Genomic DNA, 16,827 nt, shown 5'->3' on the forward strand with positions numbered 1-16,827 from the left:
TCAATCAATACTTTTTATAGTGCATGCAGAACTCTCGACTAAGTGCAAGGGAGAGTATGATGCCACAGAGTTGATAGACATGAGCCCTGCTCAAAAGGAGCTTATAGTTAAGAGAGGAAGATGGTCATTAAAATAAATTACAGATATGTACCTATATGCTGTGGGGCTGAGGATGGCGTGAATAGCAGGTGCTTAGAGGGTAAAATCTCTGCTCAGGGTCATACCTGGAGAGTTTCCAGTACTCTACCAGTCTCGACTATGGGAGGGAGAGTCAGGCAGAGGCATATCCATTCCATTCCTAGCTTGGCCAGTGGCTAGCGAGTGGAAGGCAATCTGCTAAAAGTGAAAACTCACCTGTGCTGGGCAGCAGCAGCATGGGAGAGAGTCGAGAGCAGAGACTCAGGTTTACTGTGCTGAAGGAGGAAATTGTAGACCACTTCTGTATTTTCACCAAGAAAACTCTCTAGATACACTACCTCAACAATTGCAGATGGAGGTGGGGCGTTCTGTGAGAGATGTGTCCACAGTGTCACTACGGGTTGGAAACGTCTCATCAGCATAAGACAACAGGGGGTAAATAGATCTAAGTATGTAGGCTACACAGAAGAGAGAGAAGTAGGGGAAATGAGAGCTTGGTAGGGAAATTGCCCTAAGGTCACCAATGACCTTCTTGGGTCCCTTTATATTCTCCATATACACCCATTCTCTTGGAGAATTTATGCTAGAATGTAAACTTGTTTTGGGCAGGGAATGTGTCTGCTAATTGTGTTGCATTTTACTGTCCCAAGTGCTTAGAACAGTGCTTTGCCCATATTAAGTGATTGATTGATTGATTGACTGTTTCTCTCCCAAGGTTTCAACTACAGGTATGATTCCCAAATCTATACCTCCTGCCCTGACCACTCTTATTCTCTGCAGTTTTGCATTTCCTTCTGCCTTCTGGACATCTCTACTTGGATGCCCCACCAACATCTCAAACTTAATATGTCCAAACTAGAACTCCTCATGTTCCCATTCAAACCCTGTCCTCCCTCTGTCTTTCCATCACGTAGACAACACCACTACTGTCCCTGTCTCCCAAACCCATAACCACGGAATTATTCACAACTCATCTCTCATTCAATCCACATATTCAAACTGTCACTACCTTCACAACATCTCTAAAATCCACTCGCTGATCCAAGCACTTACCATAACCTGTTTTGAAGTTCAGCATCAGCCTTCTTGCTGACCCCCATTCCTCTTGCCTTTCCCCACCCCTATCATTCATTCATTAAATTGTATTTATTAAGCGCTTACTATGTGCAGAGCTCTGTATTAAGCACTTGGAATGTACAATTCAGCAACAGATAGGGACAATCCCTGCCCAACAACAATCCTGACTTCAGTGTACTGCCTGGATGACTTTCCTAAAAAAAAATTCAGTCCAGGTATCCTCACTCCTCAAGAACCTCCTCTACTATATTATTACTGCTACTACTATGACTAGTAGTACAACCTACCTGTTTTTTTCCAATTTTATGAGAGAGCTTTCTTTCTCACCATTTAATCAGTCAGTCACTGGTATTTATTGAGTGCTTACTGTGTGCAGAGCACTGAACTCCTGTAAGCCTGACCGTGCACTTCAAAGGACCAACTCAGCAAGAGTGAATTGCAGTGGGCTTGGCTTTGCTGTAGGTGGGCTTCCTTAGTCTTGTCTATGACCTCAATTCAGGCTTCCTGCCAATCTCCCATCACAGTTCCACAGTGACAAAGAGTAATCCTAACCAGTGACATCACTCTGTATATAATACTGAGGACCTAGAGAAAATACGGTCCTAAGGGCAGAAAGAGCCTTTCTAAAGGAATGGACCTACACTTGGGCTAAGAAAACCATCACCTCTGCTTCAGAAATGAGAATTCTGGTTTGCAATGTAAACTAATTGCTATGCTCTTTCTGTTATTTAACTCAAAAATATGCAAATTGTTTACACATCCATCTTTGAAAATGACAACCTGTCTAGCCTTGTCTTGTCTTATGCCGTCAAATCATTTCTGACCCATAGCAACACTACAAACACATCTCCCCCAGAATGCCCCGCTCTCCATCTGCAATCATTCCAGTAGTGTATCCATAGAGTTTTCTTGGTAAAAATCTGAATGTGGTTTACCACTGCCTCCTTCCATGCAGTAAACTCACGTCTCTGCCCTCGACTCTCTCCCATGCTGCTGTTGCCCAGCACAGGTGAGTTTTGACTTGTAGCAGATTATCTTCTACTCGCTAGCCACTGGCCAAGCTAGGAATGGAATGGGTAGGCCTCTGCTTGACTCTCCCTCCCATACCCGAGACTGGTAGAGTATTGGAAACTCTCCAGGTACAAGCCTGAGAGGGGAGTGACAACCTGTAACCTGACAAATTCCAAATTAATTGGCCCCTGACTCCAGAGGGAATGTGTGCAGAAGCCCTCAGAAAGTTTTGTTCACAGTTGTGGTGTGTTGTCTTTACCTGCATTTTTTTAAAATGGCATTTGTTGAGCGCTTACTACGTGCTAGGCACTACAGTAAGTACTTGGGTAGATGCAAGCTAATCAGGTCGGACACAGTCCCTGACCCACATGGGGCTCAGAGTCTTAATCCCCATTTTACAGTTGAGGTACCTGGGGCGCAGAGAAGTGAAGTGACTTACCCAAGGTGACACACACCATATAAGTGGTGGAGCCAGCATTAGAACCCAAATCCTTCTGACTCCCAGGCCTTGCTCTAACTACTAGGCCAAGCTGCATTTTTAATGGTATTTGTTAAGCATTTACTATGTGTCAGACACAGTACTAAGCTATGGATAGGTACAAGATAACCAGATTGAACAGTCCCTGTCTCAGGTTTACAAACTTAATCCCCATTTTACAAACGCGATAATTGAAGCACTGAGAAGTTAAAGTGACATGCCCAAGGTCACCCAGAAGACAAACGGTGGAGCTGGGATTAGAACCCAGGTCCTTCTGACTCCCAGGCCCATGCTCTAAACACTAGGCCACACTGCTTCTCCATTGATAGCACTGTCTTTACACTGCCTGTAATTGTACTGATGCTTTGCCTTTACCTGGGTTGAAGAAACTGTGTTTAACTGAGTGGCTTAGTGAATCCTTCAGAAAATGAAGCAGCCAAATAATAAATAATGCAAATCACAGAGTTTCCAAGTTTGAGACAGGATCTTGGATCTTTCCTTGGGCACACAAGGGGCTTTGTGTTATTTGGCATTTGATCTTTTCTGTCTCCCCTCCCAACCCCCAACCTCTCTGGGGTTTGCTTGAGAAGGTTTCAGTTTAAACCTGAAAATCTTCCTAAGTGACAGTAAGTAGCCCCTTCTCTGCATAGAACCTGCAGTAACACGTCTGGATTACATTAAGGAATGCTGGAGGAGATCCCATAACCAGTGTTTGAACAGCCAACCTGACAGATTCCAAGGAGACCATTGAAAAGTCTCCTATTACCTAACTGACTTAGAGCTAATCAGTATAATCTGCGTGACAATACATTGTCTGACTTCAGGAACTTCTTGCTAAGGACCACAGGAACAGGAAGCTCTACCTCCTCACTCAGATATTAGTAGTCATTCCCCTCAGTCTCTCCTTTTGGCTACAAAAGTAGTAAGAATGCTTAGATTTACATAGAAGGATAAATAAATAAAGATGGGGGAAAAAAACAAGAAGAAGAGGAAAGGAAAGATTGAAAGAAAGAGGGAGGGAGGGAAAGAGGGAGAGAAAGAGAGAAAGGGAGAGAGAGACAGAGACAGCAAGACAGAAAGACAGAAACACAGAGAGGGAGAAAGAGGGAGAGAGAGATAATATGTGTGCCTGGTCCTCTAGACTGTAAGGTTGTTGTAAGCAGGGATTGTGACTACCAACTCCATTATACTGTTGCGTTGTACTCTCCCAAGCGCTTAGTACAGTGCTCTACAGTCAACACTCAATAAATATGATTGATTGTTGGAAAGGGAATGTATCTATTATATTGTTACCTTGTGCTCTCCCAAGAGCAAGAGCTTGTTATAGTGCTCTGAGCCCAGTAAGTGCTCAACAAATACAATTGATTGTTGAGCAGGGAATGTGTCTGTTGTAGTGCTATATTGTACTCTTTCAAATTGCTTAGTACAGTGTTCTGCACAAAAGTAAGCACTCAATAAATGCCACTCATTGAAAAATGCAATTGACTGGTGGGGCAGGATGTAGAATTGTTATTGATTCTGCTTGACTCCTGGTATTTTGCTAATCTCTGACTTGGGTGGCACAGGGGGATAGTATATTCATAGTCCCTGTTGTACCAACTCTGTTGAACTGTACTCTCCCAAGTGCTTAGTTTAGTCCTTGGCACACAGTAACTGCTCAATAAATACCACTGATTGACTGATTGATTGATACTCTTTTGGGGATTTAGAACAGAAGAGACGTGAAGCAGTTGGTGACATTTGTGCAGAAGAGATTTTTTTTTCTGAATAATTTGATCAATCAATGGTATTTACTGAGCGCTTACTGTTGGCAGAACACCATACTAAGCTCTTGGAAAAGTAGAGTACAATAGAGTCGGAAGACATGATTCATTAATTCAATTGTATTTATTGAGCGTTGTGTGCAGAGCACTGGACTAAATACTTGGGAGTGTACAGATACATTCCCTTCCCACTATCCCTGCCCTAAAGGAGTTGTCAGTATCTGGGCCGGGGGAGATGAGTATGAACAATTCTCCCACTTGGCCTGAGAGTTCCCTCAGTTAATCAATCAATCAGTGGTACTTATTGAGTGCTTGCTGTGTGCAGAGCACTGAACTAAATGCTGTGGAGAGTTTGGTATAACAGAGTTGGTATGCATGCTCCCTGCCCACAATGAGTTCAGCTTTCCACCCAGAGTGTGGGTAAACCTTAACACTCCTCAACCTCTCCATGCTCCTGTCTTTGGCCCCTGGAGGCTGTCGATAATAACAATAATAATAACAATAATAATGACTATGGTATCTGTTAAGCACTTCCTATGTGCCAACCACTGTTCAAAGTGCTGTGGTAGATACAAGGTAATCAGGTTGTCCTAGGTGGGACTCACAATCTCAATCTCCATTTTCCAGATGAGGTAACAGACACAGAGAAGTTAAGAGGCTTGATCAAGGTCACACAGCAGATGAGTGGTGGAGCCAGAATAGAACCCACATCCTCCGACTCCCAAGCCCGTGCTCTTTCCACTAAGCCAGGCTGCTTCTTGATAGAGAGGAGAGGCCAGGCTGGCGCCTGGGAAATGCTGCAGTCTAGACTGTTGACCTAGTAGGCGCATTAGCATCTGCGATATTGGTCCAGACTTAGCCGTCAGGCTAAGGGATGTGGCTCCCAAGATGTTTTAGGCCCAACGACACACAGCTTGGGAGGGAGGAATAGAAGCAGTGTGACTTCATGGATAGTTCCCAGGCCTTGAAGTCAGAAGGACCTGGGTTCTAATCTTGACTTGGCCACTTATCTGTTGTGTGACCTTGAGCAAGTCACTTCACTTCTCTGGGCCTCAGTAACCTCGTCTGGAAAATGGGGATTAAGACTGTGAACCCTGTTTGGGGCAGGGACTGTGTCCAACCCAATTACCTTGTAACTACCCCAGTGCTTAGTTCAATCTTTGGCATATAGTGCTTAACAAATACCACAATTATTACTATTCATTCTCATTTGTTTGTTTTGTTTTTATAGCATCTGTTAGGCACTTACTATGTTCCAGGAACGCTACTAAACACTTGGGTAGAGATACAAGTTAATCAGGTTGAACAGAGTCCATGTTCCACATGGAGCTCACAGTCTTAATCCCCATTTTCCAGATGAGGTTACTGAGGCCCAGAGAAGTGAAGTGACTTGCTCAAGGTCACACAACAGATAAATGGCCAAGTCAAGATTAGAAGCAGCGTGGCTCAGTGGAAAGAGCATGGGCTTTGGAGTCAGGGCTCATGAGTTCAAATCCCAGCTCTGCCACTTGTCAGCTGTGTGACTATGGGCAAGTCACTTAACTTCTCTGTGCCTCAGTTCCCTCATCTGTAAAATGGGGATTAAGACTGTGAGCCCCACGTGGGACAACCTGATTCCCCTATGTCTACCCCAGCGCTTAGAACAGTGCTCGGCACATAGTAAGCGCTTAACAAATACCAACATTATTATTATTATTATTATTATTAATTGAAGGCCCAGAGAAGTGAAGTGACTTGCCCAAGGTCACACAGCAGACTAGTTATCGGAAGTGGAATTAGAATCCAGGTCCTTCTGATTCCCGGGCCTGTGCTCTATCCACTAGGCAACATGACTTCTCACTGTGGTCAGGGAAAGTGTAGGCAACTCTTTTGTATTGTACTCTCCCAGCTGCTCAGTTCAGTGCTCTGCACATAGTAAGCACTCAGTAAGTACCACTGATGATGATGATGATGATGTTTCAGAAGTTAGTGATAACAATATCAACTGTGCTTTTTGTAAAATGTTTTCCATGTGCCAGACACCATACTAAGCGCTGGGGTAGATACAGGGTTCTATCCTGTATAGAACAGGGTATATGTACAGGGGTATACATAGGGCTCACAGTCTTAATCCCCATCTGTCAGAGGGAGCAACTGAGGCACAGAGAAGTGAAGTGAAGTGTCCGTGGTCATAAAACAGACAAGTGGCAGAGCCAGGATTAGTACCCAGGTACTTCTGACTCCCAGGCCCATATGATCTAACCACTAAGTCACACTGCTTCTTAAGTTCAGAAAACCCAGGTCACCCTGGTAAGCTGATGATGGCATTTGTTAAGCACTTACTATGTGTCAAGCACTATACTGGTAAGAGAAATGGCATGGCTTAGTGGAAAGAGCTAGGGCCAGGGACTCAGAGGACCTGGGTTCTAATTCTGCTCTGCTATTTGTCTGCTGTGTAACTTCGGGCTAGTCACTTAACTTCTCTGTAACTCAGCTTCTTCATCTGCCAAATGGACTTTCAATATCGGTACTTCCTCCTACTTACACTGTGAGCTCCATGTGGGACCTGATTATCTTTTATCTACCACAGCGCTTACTACAGTGTTTGGCAAATAGTAAGTGCTTAACAAATACCACAATTATTTCAGGGAAGAGCTCTTTTGAAACTGATCTGTCTGCTCACTCACTGAGACAGTATTTTCCATCTGATCTATTTTGATTAATAATAATCATGGTACTTGTTAGGCGTTTACTATGTGCCAAGTAGTATAGTAGATACAAGAGAATCAAGTTGGACAGAGTCTCTGTCCCACATGGGGCTCATAATCTATATGGAGGGAAGAGGACTTAATCACCATTTGACAGATGAGGAAAGTGAGATACAGAGCAGTTAAGTGACTTTCCCACAGCAGACAAGTGGCAGAGCTGGGATTAGAACTCAGGTCCTCTGATGTCCTGGTCCGTGGTCTTTCCACTAGGCCACATTGGTCCTCTGCCTCTTCTATCACTTCCATATTATCTGGTACATTCAAATAAAACACACAGACCCAGGCCATCATCTTGTCCATGACTGTGCCCATGCTCAGAAAAGGCAGCCAGCATCAATCTACCCTAATGGTTCAGAGACCAAGGGAGATATCAGGGAGTATCAGAAACAAGAAGTCTGGCTCTAAAATTCTGAGTCAGACTCATTTCAAGTTCAGCCTTGTGCTGGAACAGATGCTCTCCCTGTGTCTTTTGCATTCTCCTAACTGTTCTTTCTCTTCACTCTCACCCTATCCAGCCAAGAAAGTCCTGTTCACAATCCAGGTTTTCAAAGGGAGTGATTTAAAGTTAGTGACCGTGTTTGTCATTTCCACTTTTAACTGTTGGATGAGAAACAAAAGTGTGAATGCTTATCCCTACCCTCTGTTCCCTGATGACCATACATATTATTAAAATTTAGTCAGATTCATTCATCTATTCATTCATTCAAGCATTTCACTGTGCCTCGTTCTCTCCTGTCTCACTGCCAACCTCTGGCCCACGTCATACCTCTGGCCTGGAATGCCCTCCCTCCTCAAATCCGCCAAACAATCATACTTCCCCCCTTCAAAGCCCTAATGAAGGCTCACCTCCTCCAAGAGGCCTTCCCAGATTAACCCCCCCTTTTCCCTCCCCTCCCCATCACCCCGACTCGCTCCCTTTGCTCTTCCCGCCTCCCTGATTCACTGCACTTGTGTATATATGTACATATTTATAATTCTGTTCATTTATATTAATACCTGTTTACTTATTTTGATGTGTATATATTTATAATTCTATCCATTTATATTGATGTTATTGATGCCTGTTAACTTGTTTTGATGTCTGTTTTCCCCCTTCTACACTGTGAGCCTGTTGTGATCAGGGATTGTCTCTCTTAGTGCTTAGTACAGTGCTCTGCAAACAGTAAGCACTCAAATTCAATTGAATGAATAAATTTATTGAGGAGTTACTCTGTGCACAGCACTGTAGCAAGCACTTGGGAACGTACAATGCAATGATAAACAGACACATTCCCTAGATGGCATGGGGCAAAGCAACACAAATGACAAGAATTGTAATTATCTCCTGTAGATGTGGTCAGAGAGAGAGAGAGAGAGAGAAGGAAAGAGTGCTGCCAAAGAAGCTAAAAGGATAGAAAATAATCTAGAGAAACAAAGACAGTTTGAGAGAAAATTGAGAAAAAGGAGCAGAGAAAGAGCAAAGGGGGAGATGGAAAAAAAAAAAGAAAAAATGAGACCGCACATTGATTGAATGGGATTGAGTTGGCTTTCATGTTTGCAATATCCCAGATGGAAGGGAGACGCAGTTAATTAAAATGGCAGGATGGCCTTGCTGGCTATCAACATAGACAACAGTTAAGATTACTTATCTCTTTGTCCAAGCTCTACTTCAAAGGAATACTTTCTACTGGTCCAGTGGTTTAAGTAGGCAGCAGAGCCTTGTAATGCCATGGGAGAACTCATGTATGAAGAAATCCTGGAAACTCTCACTCCTCCTGACAGAAAACATTGTGGAAAAGTGTGGTCAGTCACTTGAATGGCTGTAGTGAGTAGGATGTGCTTCCCCCAACCCCTGCTCACACCCTTCCCCCTGCCTGAAACTACCCCCGCCCCCGTCAAATCTGCCAGACCATCACTCTTCCCATCTTCAAAGTCATCATAAAATCCAACTCTTCCAGGAGTTAATTTTCAACTGCCCAGGGAATATCATCCTAGCCATTACCTCAGTGTTTATGAACTCATAGCCCCCATAGGACATTCGAATACATAGAGTTTGAGCATATCAATGTACTGTTTCATTGCATTTTTATTTAACTACTCATCTTTCTGTTCTTTTATGGTATTTGTTAAGCACTTACCATGTGTCAAGCGTTGTTCTAACCACTGGGCTAGATAGAAGTTAATCAGGCCGGTTACAGTCCCTGTCCCATATGGGGCTCACAGTCCGAGGAGGAGGAAGAATAGATATTGAATCCCCATTTTACAGTAGAGGAAACCGCGGCACCACAAAGTTAAGTGACCTGCCCAAGGTCACCCAGCAGGCATCTGGCAGAGCTGGGATTAGAACCTTGTTCCTCTGAGGCCCAGGCTTGGGCTCTTTCCACTGGGCCATATTGCTGCTCTACCTTACCTGAGCAATAGTTAGAAGACTCTTTGAGATCAACAAATCAATTAATTGTATTTATCAAGCACTTACTGTATACAGAACACTGTACTAAGCACTTGGGAGATTAAAATATAACAATGTAACAGACGCATTCCCTGCCCACAAAGGATATTCTATGAAGTCAGGACTGGCTCAGACAATAAGCTAATTGTTCAGTGGTCTCTGAGACCAATGCCAAAAGAATTGTGATAGGGCAGAGGTGGCTAAAAATTTGAAAGCATCATAAGAGGGTGGAATATTTTCTTGCCGAGACTAGACTATAATCTCCCTCTAGACTGTAAATCCCTTGTGGGCAGGGAACGTATCTATCAACTCTGTTGTACTGTACTCTCCCAAGTGCTAACTACAGTCCTCTGCACATGGGAAGCGCTCAGTAAATATCATTTTTGATTGTCTATTCAGCAGTTCTGGCACTGAATGGAAGAATTGGTGTGGGTAAAAGAAAAAAGGAAAAGAAGTGGATAACTATTACATTGTACTCTTTTAAGTGCTTATTACAGTGTTCAGTACCTAGGAATCTCTCAATAAATCCCCCTGATTTATTAGGAAGGGTAACCAATATGGTTATGGAATCAAACTCCTTTATGTTCAATTATTTTTACTTTTAGACTCCAACCTTCATCTGTCTTAGATTCCTGCCGTTGAATTCCTCAGCTCAAAAATGGAACCTGCCTTCAGAGGAAGCTGGGAGGAAGTAAATGGACTCTGGAGGGAGGGGCAGGGTACTGAATCCCACATAACAAATGCTCCAGTTGGGGCCAATTGAGGGTCAATTCATTACATCACGATTCGTTCAATCTAATTAATTTGTGCCTACCCCAGTGCTTAGAACAGTGTTTGACATATACTTAAAAAATTCCCCTGAAAAAAAGACTATGAGCCCTGCATGATACGATTATCATGTATCTACCCCAGCTCCTGGCACATGGTAAGTGCTTACCAAACACCAAAATTATTAGTATTAGCAATAACTAGGCCACTGATTAAGGTAGAGTGCTGGCAAAATAGCTCACTACTGAAGTTGCTATTCATGTTTAAGCAGCAGGAAAAAGGCATTTGTTATTTTAAATCAGTCCAATTGCAGCTTTTGTAGGTCAAAGAAAATTATCTTCTGAGCAGATCCATTACTTCAGTAGGCTTTTAGGGGATTGCATTATACTTTCTAGGGCTGATTGCAAGCAGGGAGTTTCTAAAGAAACTGGTCCTATTTGAAGGCTTTTCTTTCACTCCTTTCATTTTATTCTTCTAAGAGCGGTGCCTTCTTGGGTTCAGCAGTGTATTGTTTCTCAACACGATCTCTTGGTTGTTCCAGAGAAGCAGCGTGGCCTAGTGGAGAGAGTATGGGCCTGGGAGTCACAAGGACCTGGGTTCTAATTCCTTTTCCACCTCTCGTCTGCTGGGTGACCTTGGGCAAGTCACTTAAGTTCTCTGTGCCTCAGTTCTCTCATCCGTAAAATAGGGATTAAGGCTGTGAAGCCCTACATGGAACAGGAACTGTGTCTAATCCCATTATCTCATATCCACCCCAGTGCTTAGAACAGTGCATAGTAAGCATTTAACAAATACTGCAATTATTATTATTATCAGTTAACCTTTGACCAGTCATACCCAGATTACGGATGATGTCACTTTGCACAATATTTACTTTTGCGACGCAACTTCTATCAATTTATTTTACTCCAATGCCCCACCCACCTCTTCTACCTTTTCAAGTGAGTAGGGTAGAAATGTCATTCCACACTGGTTATAGAGGAGTTGAAATGGGTCCATATTCCATAATGTTCAAATGGAAGTTTCCTAAGAGGGCAATTATCTCTCTTTCTTTTAATCGTATTTGTTAAGCACTTATTTTGTGTGAGAAGCTGTATTAAGTGCTGAGGTAGATGCAAGGTAATCAGCTTGAACACAGTTCATGTCCCAGTTGGGGCTCACAGTCTTAATCCCTATTTTACAGGTGAGGTAACTGAGGCACAGAGAAGTGGTGACTTGCCTGAAGTCACACAGCAGACAAATGGCAGAGCCAGGATAAGAATCCAGCTTCTTATGATCTCAGGCCCCTGCCCTATCCATTAGGTTATGCTGCTTCTCTTTTCATTGCTATGGAGGGGAGGCAAGGGCCTCTTTGAATGGATGACTGACTGATAATAATAATAATAATAATAATGGTATTTGGTGAGTGCTTACTATGTGTCCGGCACTGTTCTAGGTGCTGGGGCAGATAAAAGATATGCGATCCACTAGGGCTCACAACCTAAATAAGAGGGAGAACAGCGGTTGGATCCCCATTTTACAGATGACTCAGACCTATCAATCAATCAATACTATTCATTGAGTGCTTAATGTGGGTCAAATTCTGTATTAAGCACTTGGGGAAGTACGATTCAACAAAGATGGCAGATATGTTCCCTGACTAATAGTCTAGAGGGGGAGACAGACATTAAAATAAATTCCATAGGTGAAAACATATTGTTTTGAAAAAACAATTTCATTCCATAAAATGACTAAATTTGCCTTAAACCTGGAAAATTTCAGATAATAATAACTAAGGTAATTGTTATATGCATACTATGCACCAAGGACTGTACTAAGCATGAGAGTATCTACAAGGTCATTAAGGTAGACACAGTTCCTGTCCCACAGGGGGCTCACAGTCACTTGTTCACAAGAAAGAGGTTAGAGAAGTCCATCTAGTTTATTGCTATATCGTCATTTCATTTGTTGGTATTTGTTAAGCACTTACTATGTGTAGAGCACTGTTCTGAGCACTGGAGGAGATAGAGGGTGATCAGGTTGTCCTACTTGGGGCTCACAGTTTTAATCCCCATTTTACAGATGAGGGAACTGAGGCACAGAGAAGTTAAGTGACATAGCTGACAAGTGGCAGATCAGGGATTTGAACTCATGACCTCTGACTCCAAAGCCCGTGCTCTTTCCACTGAGCCACGCTGCTGTCGTCCTCTCCCAAGTGCTCAGTAAAGTGCTTTGCACACAGTAATTGCTCAATAAATGTTATTGAACGAATGAACGACAGCATGAAATGAACTAGGCATGCATAAAAGTTAAGTAGACTAATGCCAAATTTTGTAGCTTGTACAAGTGAGAATTAGACTCTTAACAGCCAAAACCAGAGTTTTCAAGACCTTTAACTTAACCATGTCATCAGCAACTGAAGCAAGTCTATGTGCCCCGCACACACTGTCGACCATCCCCTCCTCCTCCATACCTTATCTCACCTTGGCTTCACGGACTCCGTCCTCTCCTGGTTCTCCTCTTACCTCTCTGGCCGGTCATTCTCGGTCTCCTTCGCTGGAGCCTCCTCCCCCTCCCATCCTTTAACTGTTGGAGTTCCTCAAGGGTCAGTTCTTGGCCCTCTTCTGTTCTCCATTTACACTCACTCCCTCGGTGAACTCATTCGCTCTCACGGCTTTGACTACCATCTCTACGCAGATGACACGCAGATCTACATCTCCGCCCCTGTCCTCTCCCCCTCCCTTCAGGCTTGCATCTCCTCCTGCCTCCAGGACGTCTCCACCTGGATGTCGGCCCGCCACCTAAAACTCAACATGAGCAAGACTGAGCTCCTCATCTTCCCTCCCAAACCCGGTCCTCTCCCAGACTTCTCTATCACCGTTGATGGCACGACCATCCTTCCCGTCCCGCAGGCCCGCAATCTCGGTGTCATCCTTGACTCGTCTCTCTCATTCACCCCACACATCCTATCCGTTACCAAGACCTGCCGGTTTCACCTCTACGATATCGCCAAGATCCGCCCTTTCCTCTCCACCCAAACGGCTACCTTACTGTTACGGGCTCTCGTTATATCCCGGCTAGACTACTGTGTCAGCCTTCTCTCTGACCTCCCTTCCTCCTCTCTCGCCCCGCTCCAGTCTATTCTTCACTCCACTGCCCGGCTCATCTTCCTGCAGAAACGATCTGGGCGTGTCACTCCCCTTCTTAAACAACTCCAGTGGTTGCCTATCAACCTCCGCTCCAAACAAAAACTCCTCACTCTAGGCTTCAAGGCTCTCCATCACCTTGCCCCTTCCTACCTCTCCTCCCTTCTCTCTTTCTACCGCCCACCCCGCACGCTCCGCTCCTCTGCCGCCCACCTCCTCACTGTCCCTCGGTCTCGCCTATCCCGCCGTCGACCCCTGGGTCACGTCCTCCCGCGGTCCTGGAACGCCCTCCCTCCTCACCTCCGCCAAACTGATTCTCTTTCCCTCTTCAAAACCCTACTTAAAACTCACCTCCTCCAAGAGGCCTTCCCAGACTGAGCTCCTCTTCTCCCTCTACTCACTCTGCCATCCCCCCTTTACCTCTCCACAGCTAAACCCTCATTTTCCCCTTTTCCCTCTGCTCCTCCACCTCTCCCTTCCCATCCCCACAGCACTGTACTCGTCTGCTCAACTGTATATATTTTCGTTACCCTATTTATTTTGTTAATGAATTGTACATCGCCTTGATTCTATTTAGTTGCCATTGTTTTTACGAGATGTTCTTCCCCTTGACGCTGTTTATTGCCATTGTTCTTGTCTGTCCGTCTCCCCCGATTAGACTGTAAGCCCGTCAAACGGCAGGGACTGTCTCTATCTGTTGCCGACTTGTTCATCCCAAGCGCTTAGTACAGTGCTCTGCACATAGTAAGTGCTCAATAAATACTATTGAATGAATGAATGAATGAACAACAAGTGCTTAATAAATATGATTAAATGAATGAATGAATTCAGGGAGCCGAATCTGGTTCATAGACCACACATTTTTCCAAGGTTCAGGTTGGGTCTTCTACTCTTTATCTAAAGCCCATTTCATTTCAAGTAGCCAGGAACATTTAAACTATTTCAAGAATTTCAAGAGTGCTTTTTTTGCACTTAACACCTTAACTCAACAACTCAGGATTGCTACTACCTATAGGATCATTTGGAAGATAAACAAGAGCTGTGGTATGACCAAACACCAGTGTTCTCAAATCGTTTGATGAGACTGAGTTAGGTTTTAGTGGAGGAGAAATAAGGGTTGAAGCCTTCAGCCTTCATCGTCCCCCTAACATGGTAAATATGTAACATTCATTCATTCAATAGTATTTATTGAACGCTTACTATGTGCAGAGCACTGTACTAAGCGCTTGGGCTGAACAAGTCGGCAACAGATAGAGACAGTCCCTGCCGTTTGACGGGCTTACAGTCTAATCGGGGGAGACGGACAGACAAGAACAATGGCAATAAACAGCGTCAAGGGGAAGAACATCTCGTAAAAACAATGGCAACTAAATAGAATCAAGGCGATGTACAATTCATTAACAAAATAAATAGGGTAACGAAAATATATACAGTTGAGCGGACGAGTACAGTGCTGTGGGGATGGGAAGGGAGAGGTGGAGGAGCAGAGGGAAAAGGGGAAAATGAGGCTTTAGCTGCGGAGAGGTAAAGGGGGGATGGCAGAGGGAGTAGAGGGGGAAGAGGAGCTCACAGAAATCCTGATTTCTGGCTGTCTCAACAGACTTCCCAATGCAGCCTAGAGGGTGGAGAGTCTTTGTTTCTCCTCTTTGAGAATGGAACTGCTTTCAAAGTTTCTAGATGTTCTACTTGCTAGAGAGGGTTGAAATAGAGGATTCAAGTTGAGGCCAGTCGTTGAGGTCATCTATCTTATTACCAAGCCTTCAAAATCACCTGTTCACATAAGCCTGCCTAAATACCCAGGGTTGATTCCCTTCAAGTGCTAACACAGGTAATAATGAAAATTGTGGTATTTGTTAAGCACTTACTGTGTGCCAGGAACTGTACTAAGCCCTGGGGTAGATACAGGTTAATCAGGTTGGACACAATCCCTGTCCCACATGGGGCTCACAGTCTCAATCCCCATTTTACAGACAAGGTAACTGGGGCCCAGAGAAGTGAAGTGACTTGCCCAAGGTCACACAGCAGACAAGTAATGGAGCTGGAATTAAAACCCAGGTCTTCCTGCCTCCTAGGCCCTTGCACTACCAGCTAGGCCTTGCTGCCCCTCCTCTGTTGATTGCACTACCTCATGTTTTTCTGTTAGAGGCGATTGACTCCCAGTTTTCAGCTGAGAGGCTGCACCCTCTGTGTCTTTATTTTACTGTATCCTTCAAATGTCTCTCCTGGCCTTCTTGCTTCCAGTTTCCCAATTTCTGACCACCATATAAGCAGCTCTTTGAGTATTCTGCTATCTCCCTTTCTCCTCACATATGTCACCCAGCACAACTATTATAAGCATAGCTTCAGGGTTAGGAGACTAACAATCAATCTATCATTGATATTTATTGAGAAGCATCTTCGCTTAGTGGATAGAGCGTGGGCCTGGGACATATCCTAATCCCACTCTGCCATTTGTCCGCTGGGTTGTTTTGAGTGCATCACTGCACTGCTCTGTGCCTCAGTTACCTCATCTGTAAAAGGGGGATTAAGAATGTGAGCCCCAACTTTAACTTGAACTGTGTCCAAACTGATTAGTTTGTATCTACCTCAGCACTTAATACAGTGCCTGGTGCATAGTAAAGTGCTTAAAAATGCTATAAAAATACTTACCGTGTGCAGGGCACTATACTAAGCATGTGGAAGAGGACAATTCAGCAAAGTTGGGAGGTGCATTCCCTACCCACAAGGACCTTTCAGTCTAGAGAGGGAGGGAGACATTACTACAAATAAAAAAATTATGGGTATGAACCTAAGTGCTGAGAGGCTGAGGGCTGGGTTAACATCCTCACAGTTCTCCTCATTCTTTATGGTATTAATTGCCCCTTCCTCTGTCTTCCTTTCTCCATATCCACCCTACTTCCCCACCCATCCATATCATATGAAATTTGTGCCACTCTCCAGGACATTCGGATGCTTATTTATGAAGTACTATTTATAAAGTAGTTTACTATGAGAATTCAAAGATGTTTGGAATGTCACAGAAACACCCTCACATTTCATAATCAGGCTAATATTACGAGGACCACTTTCTTATCTCCTTCCTGCTCCCCTTTTCCAAGTTATTACCCTTCAACTCCATTCCCAAGGCGTAATCTGTTCAACTGTCCATGGAAAAGGAAAAACAGTGAAATAAATGTTGACAAGCTTTTTGTAAATCCTGAAAAAGATCGGCTCTGGTTCATCTCACATTTTTGGCCAAGGATCAGGATAAAATAGGAATCGAGCCTAGTAGCTCCCATACCCAAAAGGCAGA

The 16,827-nt window shown here is 44.0% G+C and overlaps 2 non-coding genes across 2 annotated transcripts; one reads left to right on the forward strand and one right to left on the reverse strand.

Annotated features, from left to right (window-relative positions):
* Nucleotides 1–206: 206 nt before the first annotated feature.
* Nucleotides 207–344, forward strand: LOC114814805. Its single transcript, XR_003762602.1, has one exon. It is a non-coding gene; the product is annotated as a small nucleolar RNA SNORA7 (small nucleolar RNA).
* Nucleotides 345–2,234: 1,890 nt separating this feature from the next.
* Nucleotides 2,235–2,372, reverse strand: LOC114814926. The gene has a single exon (XR_003762721.1). It is a non-coding gene; the product is annotated as a small nucleolar RNA SNORA7 (small nucleolar RNA).
* Nucleotides 2,373–16,827: the final 14,455 nt, after the last annotated feature.

The sequence above is a fragment of the Ornithorhynchus anatinus genome, chromosome 10 (assembly GCF_004115215.2).
Source record: "Ornithorhynchus anatinus isolate Pmale09 chromosome 10, mOrnAna1.pri.v4, whole genome shotgun sequence".
NCBI lineage: Eukaryota > Metazoa > Chordata > Mammalia > Monotremata > Ornithorhynchidae > Ornithorhynchus > Ornithorhynchus anatinus.